Source organism: Rutilus rutilus (assembly GCF_951802725.1).
Source record: "Rutilus rutilus genome assembly, chromosome: 15".
Lineage (NCBI taxonomy): Eukaryota > Metazoa > Chordata > Actinopteri > Cypriniformes > Leuciscidae > Rutilus > Rutilus rutilus.
The window spans coordinates 21,258,386-21,268,601 of record NC_140220.1 but is presented as its reverse complement, the minus strand read 5'-3'; positions in this window follow the sequence as shown (position 1 = coordinate 21,268,601).

The window sequence follows — 10,216 nt, the reverse complement described above, 5'->3', positions numbered from 1 at the left end:
TTTCTGTTGTTGTTTTAACTTAATATTCATGGTCATTACAAATTAAAGTTGTGGGAAAGTGCTCTTGATTCTCTCTTTGAGTTCCACAGGGGGAGGAAAGGAATTCAGAATGACAGAATTCCCCTTGTTTTATTTATGATATTTATCTTTGTTGCTTGTGTTTCAGACTTCAGACCACCAGCAGGTGAGAGAAAATACTTTCTGACAGCTTGAAAACTCTCAGAAAAAAAAAGGTACAAAAGCTTTCACTGGGGCAGTACCTTTAAAAAAAATTCCCCTTTGAACCTAAATAGTGCATATTAGTCCCTCAAAGCCGCATACACATATTGGTAACAAAAGTGTACATATTAGTACCTAAATGTTATAATTAGAACCTTGTTGAAGGATACCGTCCCAGTGACAGCTTTTGTACCTTTTTTTTTTCTGAGAGTGAGGCCGCAGTAACTCATGATGTGGTTGGTGTAGCAAAATCCTCTCAAGATAGAGATGCTTGACATGTAAGTCATAAAATCATATTTCACACATCACAGAATGGTTGTAAAAGAGACTGTGCTCCTTCTCCTGCAATGTGCAGCACAGAATACATTGTACCAACAGACCCTGTATATGCCACAAATGTTGTGCTTGAAGCAGTTCGGGCTATAATACAAGTGGTCTCACCTATCATTTGTGATCATTTCCACACTTTTGTTTTACATTTTTCTTTTTTCTATCCAATTTTAAATTGAATCCGCACATATTTTCTTGACCAGAATAACTAACGACTCTCTTATGTTGTTTTACATTGTCATTCATCGCCTGTATTGCTGATCATGTGGTTTTTCACTGACTCTTCACATTTCTGCTTTGCCAGGAGGCACATTAGCAGGTAATGAAATAACGAATAATTTAATAATCTCTTTTCTTTGTTGGCTTGTGCCCAAAGGTAAAACAGAGCTCATTCGACTGTGTCTTTGTGTACTTCTGTTTAGCTGAGTCAGGTCCCTTAAAAGTTGTCAGCATGAACAGATGCAAGTTTGTTATCATATATACTATATTAGCACAGTCACTGTCATTCTTTCACACTTTTCAACTTCACCTTTTTTTTTTTTTACATTTCTGCCATTAACTGATGTGGTAAAACAATGCAGGCAGCATTTGAAAAAAAATATATAAATATAAAGTATAAGGAAGCACCAACATGTGTGACATAATCTGGAGGTGATCTTTGCATTCACAGTTTTATTTTTGGAAGTATCACATCCATTCTACGTCAGGACCAGAGAAATAGTATCGACATTCACCACTCTACAACAAAGCAGTAGATTGGCGAATCAACAAAAGAATATTACAGTATTGATTTACTGTTATGAACTGGAGCCCTCTGTCATTGTGTGGTCAGACTTAGATTCCTTACAGGAACATTAAGTTAACAAATGTAATTTCTCACTTACAAGTGTATTAGGTAAGTGCTGGGTTGTAAATAGCTTGTCTCTTTTGAGGTTTACCTCTAGGCCTACATAGAAAGGGGTCAAACACTGACAACAGTGAACTACTTTACATTTCATAATACCAGCATATGGAAGTACATCTGCACACAAGGAAAAGCAATTGAAATAACAGCGCCTGTTGAAGGGATCTGCCCTATTGTTTGATCAAGCTCGAAATAAAATGTCAACATTTTCTGGCAGATTTATGTGTGATTACCTACAGAAACCAGTGAGCGATAGATTACAGATTCATAATATCAGCACAATGACTCATAAGGAGTAAGAAGTATACATTACTGCTACATTTCCTTGCACATATGGTCACTGTTCACTGCCTCTTTAATTGTGTCTTTTTATGTCTTTATATTTTTTGATATACAGGGATTGTTCAACCAAAAATGGATATTCTGTCTTCATTTAGTTACCCTCAAGTTGTTTCAAACCTGCATGACTTCTTTTTATCCATGGAACACAAAATATAATATTTTAAAGGACGTTGGGGTCAACCCATTGGCATTCACTGCATGGGCAAATAAATAAACTACAGATTTTTTTTTTTTTTTTCATTTTGTGTTACAAAGAGAGAAAAAAAAGAGTCATGTAGGTTTAGTAAATGACAAAATCTGCTTACTTTGAAGATTAACTAGATTTAACATTCATAAAAATGTGTGTCCGGTCTCGAGTCTCACGGAGGAGCTTCGGAAGGATAAAAGGAGCGATAACAGTGAAGGATGAGAGAGGAACAGGCCTGAACTTTTATGTTATGTTTTGTTTCTGTGTATGTGGCAGTCATCCGTGAGGGGCTGCCACTTTTATTTTCGTTTTGTTATTGGTTTATTTTATGGAATTAAAAGTGTTTGAATTTTCGCCGGTTCCCGCCTCCTTCTTCCCTGATCCTCAAACATTGCTACAGTGTATTAAACAGAATTATTGTAGGAAAGACTGGGTCTAGTTGTCTCATGAGAAATTTGTAAAAAGTGTGATACTAGTAGAGCTCCAGTCAGCTCCAGTCTCTATGTAGCTGAGTTTGGACTTGCCTATCCTGTTCTCCACTATAAGCTCATTAATACACTACTGCTGGCTTCGTCAGGCTGAGGTGAGCAGAATTTATATCAGTGCAGGGGACGTAAATGTCTGAGAGCAGACAGTAGAGTCAATCCCAGGGGTCTTCAGCAGACTCTAGACAAGCCCTGTGTCAAAGAACTACATGGTGTCGGCAAGCAATGCCCAACTTAAAGTCAGTCTAGAACAGAATATGTAAGTTGGGTGAAGTGACACCAATTTACCCTTCCTGCTAAAGCTCCAGGTTTTAATTTTTCACTCTCTGCTCTAATCATTTCCAGTTTATTTTATTTTTATTTTTTTATCTGCATGTTGGTTGCACCACATGATTTTGTTGGTGACACCAACAAATTTAGTGGATTTGATGAATTTGATTTGGTGGACAAAGTTTTTCTTCATTAAGATATCAGGGCAATTGATTTTTTTTCATGAGATTGTCAGGGTTGTTATATAATAAAAATAAAACAACAACAAACTACCCCAAGGGGGAAACAAGGCCAACTCAACTCACAAGGAGCAGGTAACATGATGCACATTTGACAACAACCTGGCAAAGGACTGTGAACACAAGGAGAATAAATAGGGAGCAAACAAGGCAGGTAACGAGGGAGGACAGGTGGGACAAATTAACTAATAATCAGGTAACAAGATGGGTGGGGTTAGACAATATACATGAAAGCACATGGCACAAGGAAACATACATAATAAAACATGTGCGCACACAAAACAAGACATGAGGTGTGTTCGACATCGGGTGAAGTCGGACGCATTCTGGTTCCCGTAGTGACCGCTCACGTGGTGTTTGCATACTTAATCACAGCTGAAGTGAAATAAATGCAATATTTGCCAAATAATACACAGATGTTTCAGAGACATTTTCATTCATACTTTATGTAGCTACTGCTTCATACAGCGTCTGTTTGAACAAGAACAAAGTTCAACATAAACTAGCTACTATCAATGAAGTGGAGTCTACGTTTTTTAATCAGTTTTAATTTGATAAACATGACACAATATAACATCGCAACAACATGAAAAGAGTGTTTACTGTTATAAAAAAAATGATTTGTGAGCTTTAGAGGAACTAAAGCTGTTCGAATAAACACGAAACACACGTGATCGGTGAATCCGGCCAATCGTGGAACAGCTGTGTCATCATCAGCCCTCGTGCAGCCGCTCTTGAGAAGCTGCGCTGGCTGAGTTCCCCGGCTACTCTCGAATCGCTCTCGCGGTACTTTGATGGCATACGTAACAGTCACGTGGCGTCGGCGCTGTATCAAGTCGGACAAAATTTCTAACCGGCATGCACTGCTTCAAGTCAGCCGCCGATCGGTCTGCGCAGAGCTGCATGAAGTCGAACAAGCCTATGAACACGCAGCTAATGAGAACTCATAAGCCACGTGTTGTTCACACAAAACAGGACATGAAAGCACGCAGCCAGTGAAAAACACCAGCCGAGTGCTACACAGCACAAGACAAAACATGCGGACAGAACAGCGTACGGCCCGAGCAAACTCAAAACTGCACACTCACACAATAAGACAGGGTTCTCTTGAACGAGCAAATACTTATTATGTGCGCTCACGACAGATGCCAAACACATGGAGCATGAATGTCCGAATCCCGACACAAAACCAAAACCAAGCTAGACCGAAGTGCTGAGATCTGAACACCACGCCCCACACACAAGACAACTCACGTGGCCAGAAGAGTGCACGGCTTGAGGACGCTCGAAACTGTGCGCTCACACAAAGACAAGACAATACGGGAGTGTCAGGGCTCCATCACAAAACCAAGAATAAAAGACTGAAGTGACAGAACCCTGACAGAGATTGCTTGCTTAACATTGAAATAGTCTGGTTCAGTGTGCTCTGTACAGTAGCTTGCTACCAGTGTTCCTCTGAAACTATTCAGCTCCCCAGGTCCACCTGCATAAATCTGCTATGGGATTTCATGATGCTTACATACGCAGCAGCAGCATGTCTAACTTGCTCAAAGCAGACTGTCTGTGAATGTATTGGCAGTAGCATGTCCATATTAGATCTGCAGCAGCATGTTTAGCTAGTCCACCAAAACCAGGGAGGCAATAAGGGCAAGAGGGTTGGTTGAACTGGAGAAGTGTAAAGATATCAGTCTCCATGCGAAGAGAGCAGAAACTTTTAGCATGTAATGTCGAGGTTAATGTAGTGTTTCTCAACTCCTGGGGACCCACCGCTCCGCACATTGTGCATGTCTCCTTGTTCTGACTCACTCAGTTCTGTTTATGTAGCTCTTTCCTAACAAGCTGATGCTCTGAACCAGGTGTGCTAAATAAAGGGAGACATGCAAAATGTGCAAAGCAGAACTTTTGCATTAACATCATCATATTCATAACATGCTATAACTATTTCAAGAGTTGTCATAAATAAAACATACATATATCATTGATCCATGCAAGTCTCTGCTGTCTTTTTCTTCCATTCACATATCTTTAAGCTTCTCCATTTCAACCAACCTACCACTTGCCCTCTTGAACTTATTGCCTCCCATCTACCACAACTCATCCCTTCTGCACTCCTACCTGGCACTGACAGACATAATCAACACATCACTCCTCACTATGTTTTTCTTCCCCACATTCAAGCAGGTTGAAAAACCTATACTTAACCCACACTATAGTGCAAAATTACAGGTCGGTTTATTTCCTCCCATTCCAGTCAACTTGAATTGATCTTGAGCCTCTATGAGTTTCCAACCTGATGACCCCACATTGTCTTGTATTTTAGGACAGATTTCAATAGTTGTTTAATCAGTCTTTAATCAGTCTATCTATATATAACAAATTCACTTATCTCTCATGTAATCAAGCTATAGAGCTGGTAAGTCCCGCCCCCTTCGCTAACCCCGCTGGACCTCTAGGTTGAAAAATCGTCAATGCAAGTGAATGGGAGAAAATAATTATTTTCTGGTCCCGTTTGAATTGTGCCATGAATGTGAACATATGTTGTCTGTGAATTTTTTATATAATCTTTCGTGTGAAGAATGCTACAATTTAGCGGGTAGAAGTTTGATACGGTTAGACTTTGTGTGAGAGCACTTTGTGGACTACAACTCTTCGCTGCTTTCGACGCGTTTGAAACGTCACCACCATTCGCACACGGACACTAGCTCACGGATCCCGCTAAACATGACTGTGTCTTTGGTGCACTTCACCGCCTTCTTTCAGGGAGAGGACAAAATCGTTGAGGTTGGCGAAAACCACGGGTAAGTCAACTTTATGGGGTGGCGTCACATAGGCGACATGTAGTCTTTCTCGTTATGTCTTTTCCACAACTGCTAGCCGAAGAATCATACCATATACTGTCAAACTCGTAACATGAAAGATTATATAAAAAATTCACCGACAACATATGTTCACATTCATGGCACAATTCAAACGGGACCAGAAAATAATTATTTTCTCCCATTCACTTGCATTGACGATTTTTCAACCTAGAGGTCCAGTGGGGTTTTACGGAAGGGGCGGGACTTACCAGCTCTATAGTCGGGTGCTCCTCATTACAAAACAGAAGTATATGTATTTCTTGCAAACATTATTTATATAAAAATAATAATAAAAACTGCAAACCCCACTCCTCCAGATATTAAACTGCAATGCTTCTGTAGAGTACATTGTATCTTATGTCTGCTGTCATCTGAAAAGTGAATTATTGAGAATTCAGTGCCAACTAGCAATAGGAAAGTCGGCTGCGAGCACTCGCTGTCAGTAAGTCTCTTCAGAGCCACATTCATAGGACACATGGTCAGCCTGACTGTTTATGAGTGAATCCTTCTTAGAAACCCTTGTGGATCAGCAACTCAGAATCACACCCAAAATACAACAAGTGCCAATTCTCTCTCCTACCTTACAAAACAGCTCAGATGGGAGAGTAATAACAACCAGCCAAGGCTGAACACAACTGGCTGGCCTGAAAGAGGAAACACTGTAACATTTGTGACTCAGGGGCGAGGGAGAGCAGGATCCAAATGCAGCACAAACTTTATTAATAAAGTACATACAGCAGCAGGGAAACAGAACATAGCACCTCTATACGATTCAGCCATTAAAAAAGGGTCAAGAACTGACCATGAACACATGAAAACAAGTGTCTTCTCATTGGTCAACATCTACATATTTTGAAGAATGTTGGTAACCATAGATTTCCATTTATCAATAAATAAATAAAACACTTAGACATTTCTCAAAATATGTAAAGTAAAATATTCAGAACCATAAGGGTTTGGAACAGCATGTGGGCGAGTAAATGATGACAGATTTTTTTTTGGGAGAACATCCCATTTGATGAAGATTCATAGACTTTTACTAAAATTCAAATAGGATTTACCTTTGTTCATACTTCAGGACATTGCAGAATCTTTGCTGGCACATGCAGTGCATAAAATAATCTGGAATGCTCAATTCAGATGGGATTAAAATCACAGAGAAGGTTTGTTAATCATTATATTACCCCACCTCCACATTGAAAACGAATCACTTTAAAAAGGGCTTTACTTTATAATTGCACAATTTATATTCTCAATTCCATAGACTGTGCTGAATACATAGATAAAATATAGATCCATGCCAGAATTCAGTGCTGTGAAAATGAATCAAGCCCCTACACTGAGACTTTGATGTACTGTAAGTGTGGCATAAAGCCAGATTATTTCTTTGGTACGGTGTAGAACGCGAATAAATACTCACGTATCAACACATGGCACATATCCTCTATTTACTAAGATAACACAGGCCCTACAGTTATCTTTGGTTCAAATAAGTATCTCTCTGATAAATGTGTTTTCCTCTGAGCATTTCTTATATGGCAATAGCAGGAGTGTTTTCAAATGTCTGTCTGCTTTTTTTGACAAAGTTCTTCTCAACTCAAGAGGAAAAAGAATAAATGAATGTGATTCAGATTTCTCAGTGAATCACCCCTGTACGTTTTATAAATATAAATGGAATAATAAAAAGAACTTTTTTCTTCCACAAAATGAGGCATGCATTCAGTTCTCATCACCAAGGTCCTTTTTTTCCCCCCAGGTACAGTATGGGTGATGAATGAAGTCCCATCAGTGATCAATTAACCTGTTAACCTGCACAGATGCAGCGCGTTCTTTGGGACACAAGGACACAACGTCTGTCACACTGTCACTGACTTATTGTGTTTGATGTTCACAGACTCAGTGCGAGTTCAAAGCACCATGATCTTGGTGGAGGGTGATGCAGCAAATTTTCCGAATTACCAATGATTCAAGGTACAAACATTATCTTACACTAAACGTAACATTTGAAGACACTAAATGTTTGTAGAGTTAAATACTTCCCTTTTATATCAAATAGAAGCCACATTATCCATTATCTGATGGTTTGGAACTTTGAGGGAGCTTAAACTAGGTCAACCAGTCAATAAATGTTTCCCATTAGCCAGTGAAAAATCACTCGCTCTGCTAAATGAATGGGGAAGCAGTGATTGTATTCAATCACTTCAGCACTTTTTGAGAAATGTTTTGTGAGACTACTAATTGTTCAAGGCTTTCCAGAATGGGGAAAAAATCACTCATCAAATAAAGTGCTGTAGATTAATAAAGAGTATTGAGCGAGACCAAGAGAGAGAGGGGGAGATAAATTCTAGTAAATAAAAAGGTAATTCTGTTAAATTCATGTCTACAATGTTCAACATTAAATAAATTGTAAATAATCAATCAAACAAGACACAAAATCTCAAACCATATTTTCTCCCTTTAAATCATAAATTGTCTTAACCAGAGGGAACAAAAAGCAAAGCTGTAGGTTTGTGTTTTCTGGCAGGCTGCGACTGCTGCTGTAATTCTACTGCATTAGAAGCCACTTGGAGAACCGTCATTAAATTAAGTTTCTATATTCAGCAGCTTAATTCCATTTAGGGTAAAGTAAGCCAGTTTATCTTTGTATGTGCTTGGTGAAAGTCTTTTGAGATTCATTGCTCAATTATATGTATATATATATATATATATATATATATATATATATATATATTTTTTTTTTTACAGCAGCTCAAAATTTTAGGGAACATAATGGGTCTTCTAGGTCATTGGTTTGTTTCCAACTGAGACAAATGCATATTTCTGTTTTTTTTTAGTTTTTTTTTTGAGTTTAGCCACCACAGAGGAAAGCACTTCAAGCAAAAGTACAATTTAAGGCTTATTCACTCTCTGTCCTTATTTGACAGTGGAAATCTCTCCAAATCTGAACCATTAAAGGAGAACTCCGGTCAATTTTAACATTGAGCTCATTTTTTTGTTCATTTGGAGTGCTGTCAGTACAGAGAACAACGACAAAAATCGGTGTTTCCTACACCGAGTTATCCTCTTTTAAAAATTTGCACCCTGTTGACTTCAATGGGGCAAGTTTTAAACCTGCTTTTAGCCTCTTAACATCCTTGATGTGTCATTACAAGTGCACAGATCATGTGAGTGATTCCTTCGGAGTGAACGCAGGTGAATCTGACTGCAGTAGATGTGAAAGATATTAATAAAAATGATGTTTATTCAGCCAGCGCACATACCTACAGGCAACACCGATTTTTGTCGTTGTTCTCTGTATTGACAGCACTCCAAATGTACAAAAAAATTAGCTCAATGTTAAAATTGACCGGAGTTCTCCTTTAAGTAAATGCTATGTTTGGTTTAGGGTTCTTTTATTTTGACATTCTGCTAATGCTAAGTTTCCTTTAGTTTCTGTTTTCCCCGCACTGTTTAGTTTCGGATTCCATAGTTACCGATTACTTTCACCTGTCTTGTTTAGTTTCTGTTTGCCTTGTTTTTATAAAGAACTGAGTTTACAGTAATATTTTGTTGGTTCTCGTTTATATTATGTGGTTTGTGTTACTCCTACATGTATTCCTGTGATCTCATTTTATTTTGGACTGTTAATAAAGACTGTATAATTAAATCTCCTTTGTCGTGCTTGTAACCAGTGTAACAGAAGATCCGACCAACAAGGATTAAAAGCAATGGACTTACCAGCTGTTTGCCGCTTCCTCCTTGAGCAAGAGGACCGTTCCCTTGAGGACCACACAAGATAGTTTTTAGATCTTTGCTGCGTCCCATTTCAGGGTCTTAAGAGACTCAGAGAAGGGGTCATTCAAAGGCCGCGGCGTAACGTAGGCTTTCCCAATTTGAAGGCTCCTTCAAATGCATCATTCGTTTCCTGTGAAATTAAGGATACAACAGTTGGATCCTGATGACAGGATTACACTTGAATTACACTTTTAAATGTAAAGCCCATGTCACACCGAATGCGGAAATGTGCTGCAAATATTCACAACGCACATATGATCATGATGTTAAAATAAAATAAAATAAAATAAAAAAACATAAACAACACCACTGACAAGTAGACATTGGACAATAAGCGGTCCCAGCCAGGTTTGTCACTTGTTGGGGTCTCCTTGAAACATTTCCGTGCTATTTGCAGCGCTTTTCTGCATTTGGTTACGTTTTGAGTATTTGCAGCACGTGTTGTCAAGATGAAGATGTTTTCTTAATTTGCTGGTGTTTTCTTCAGTTGCAGCGCATTGAGCTCTCACAACCACCGTAAAAGAGACCTGATCAACAAGTGTAAACACCCACCAGCACTTTTGATTGATATCAGTTTGTTTCATTTGAATGATGTGAACGCTTTTTTA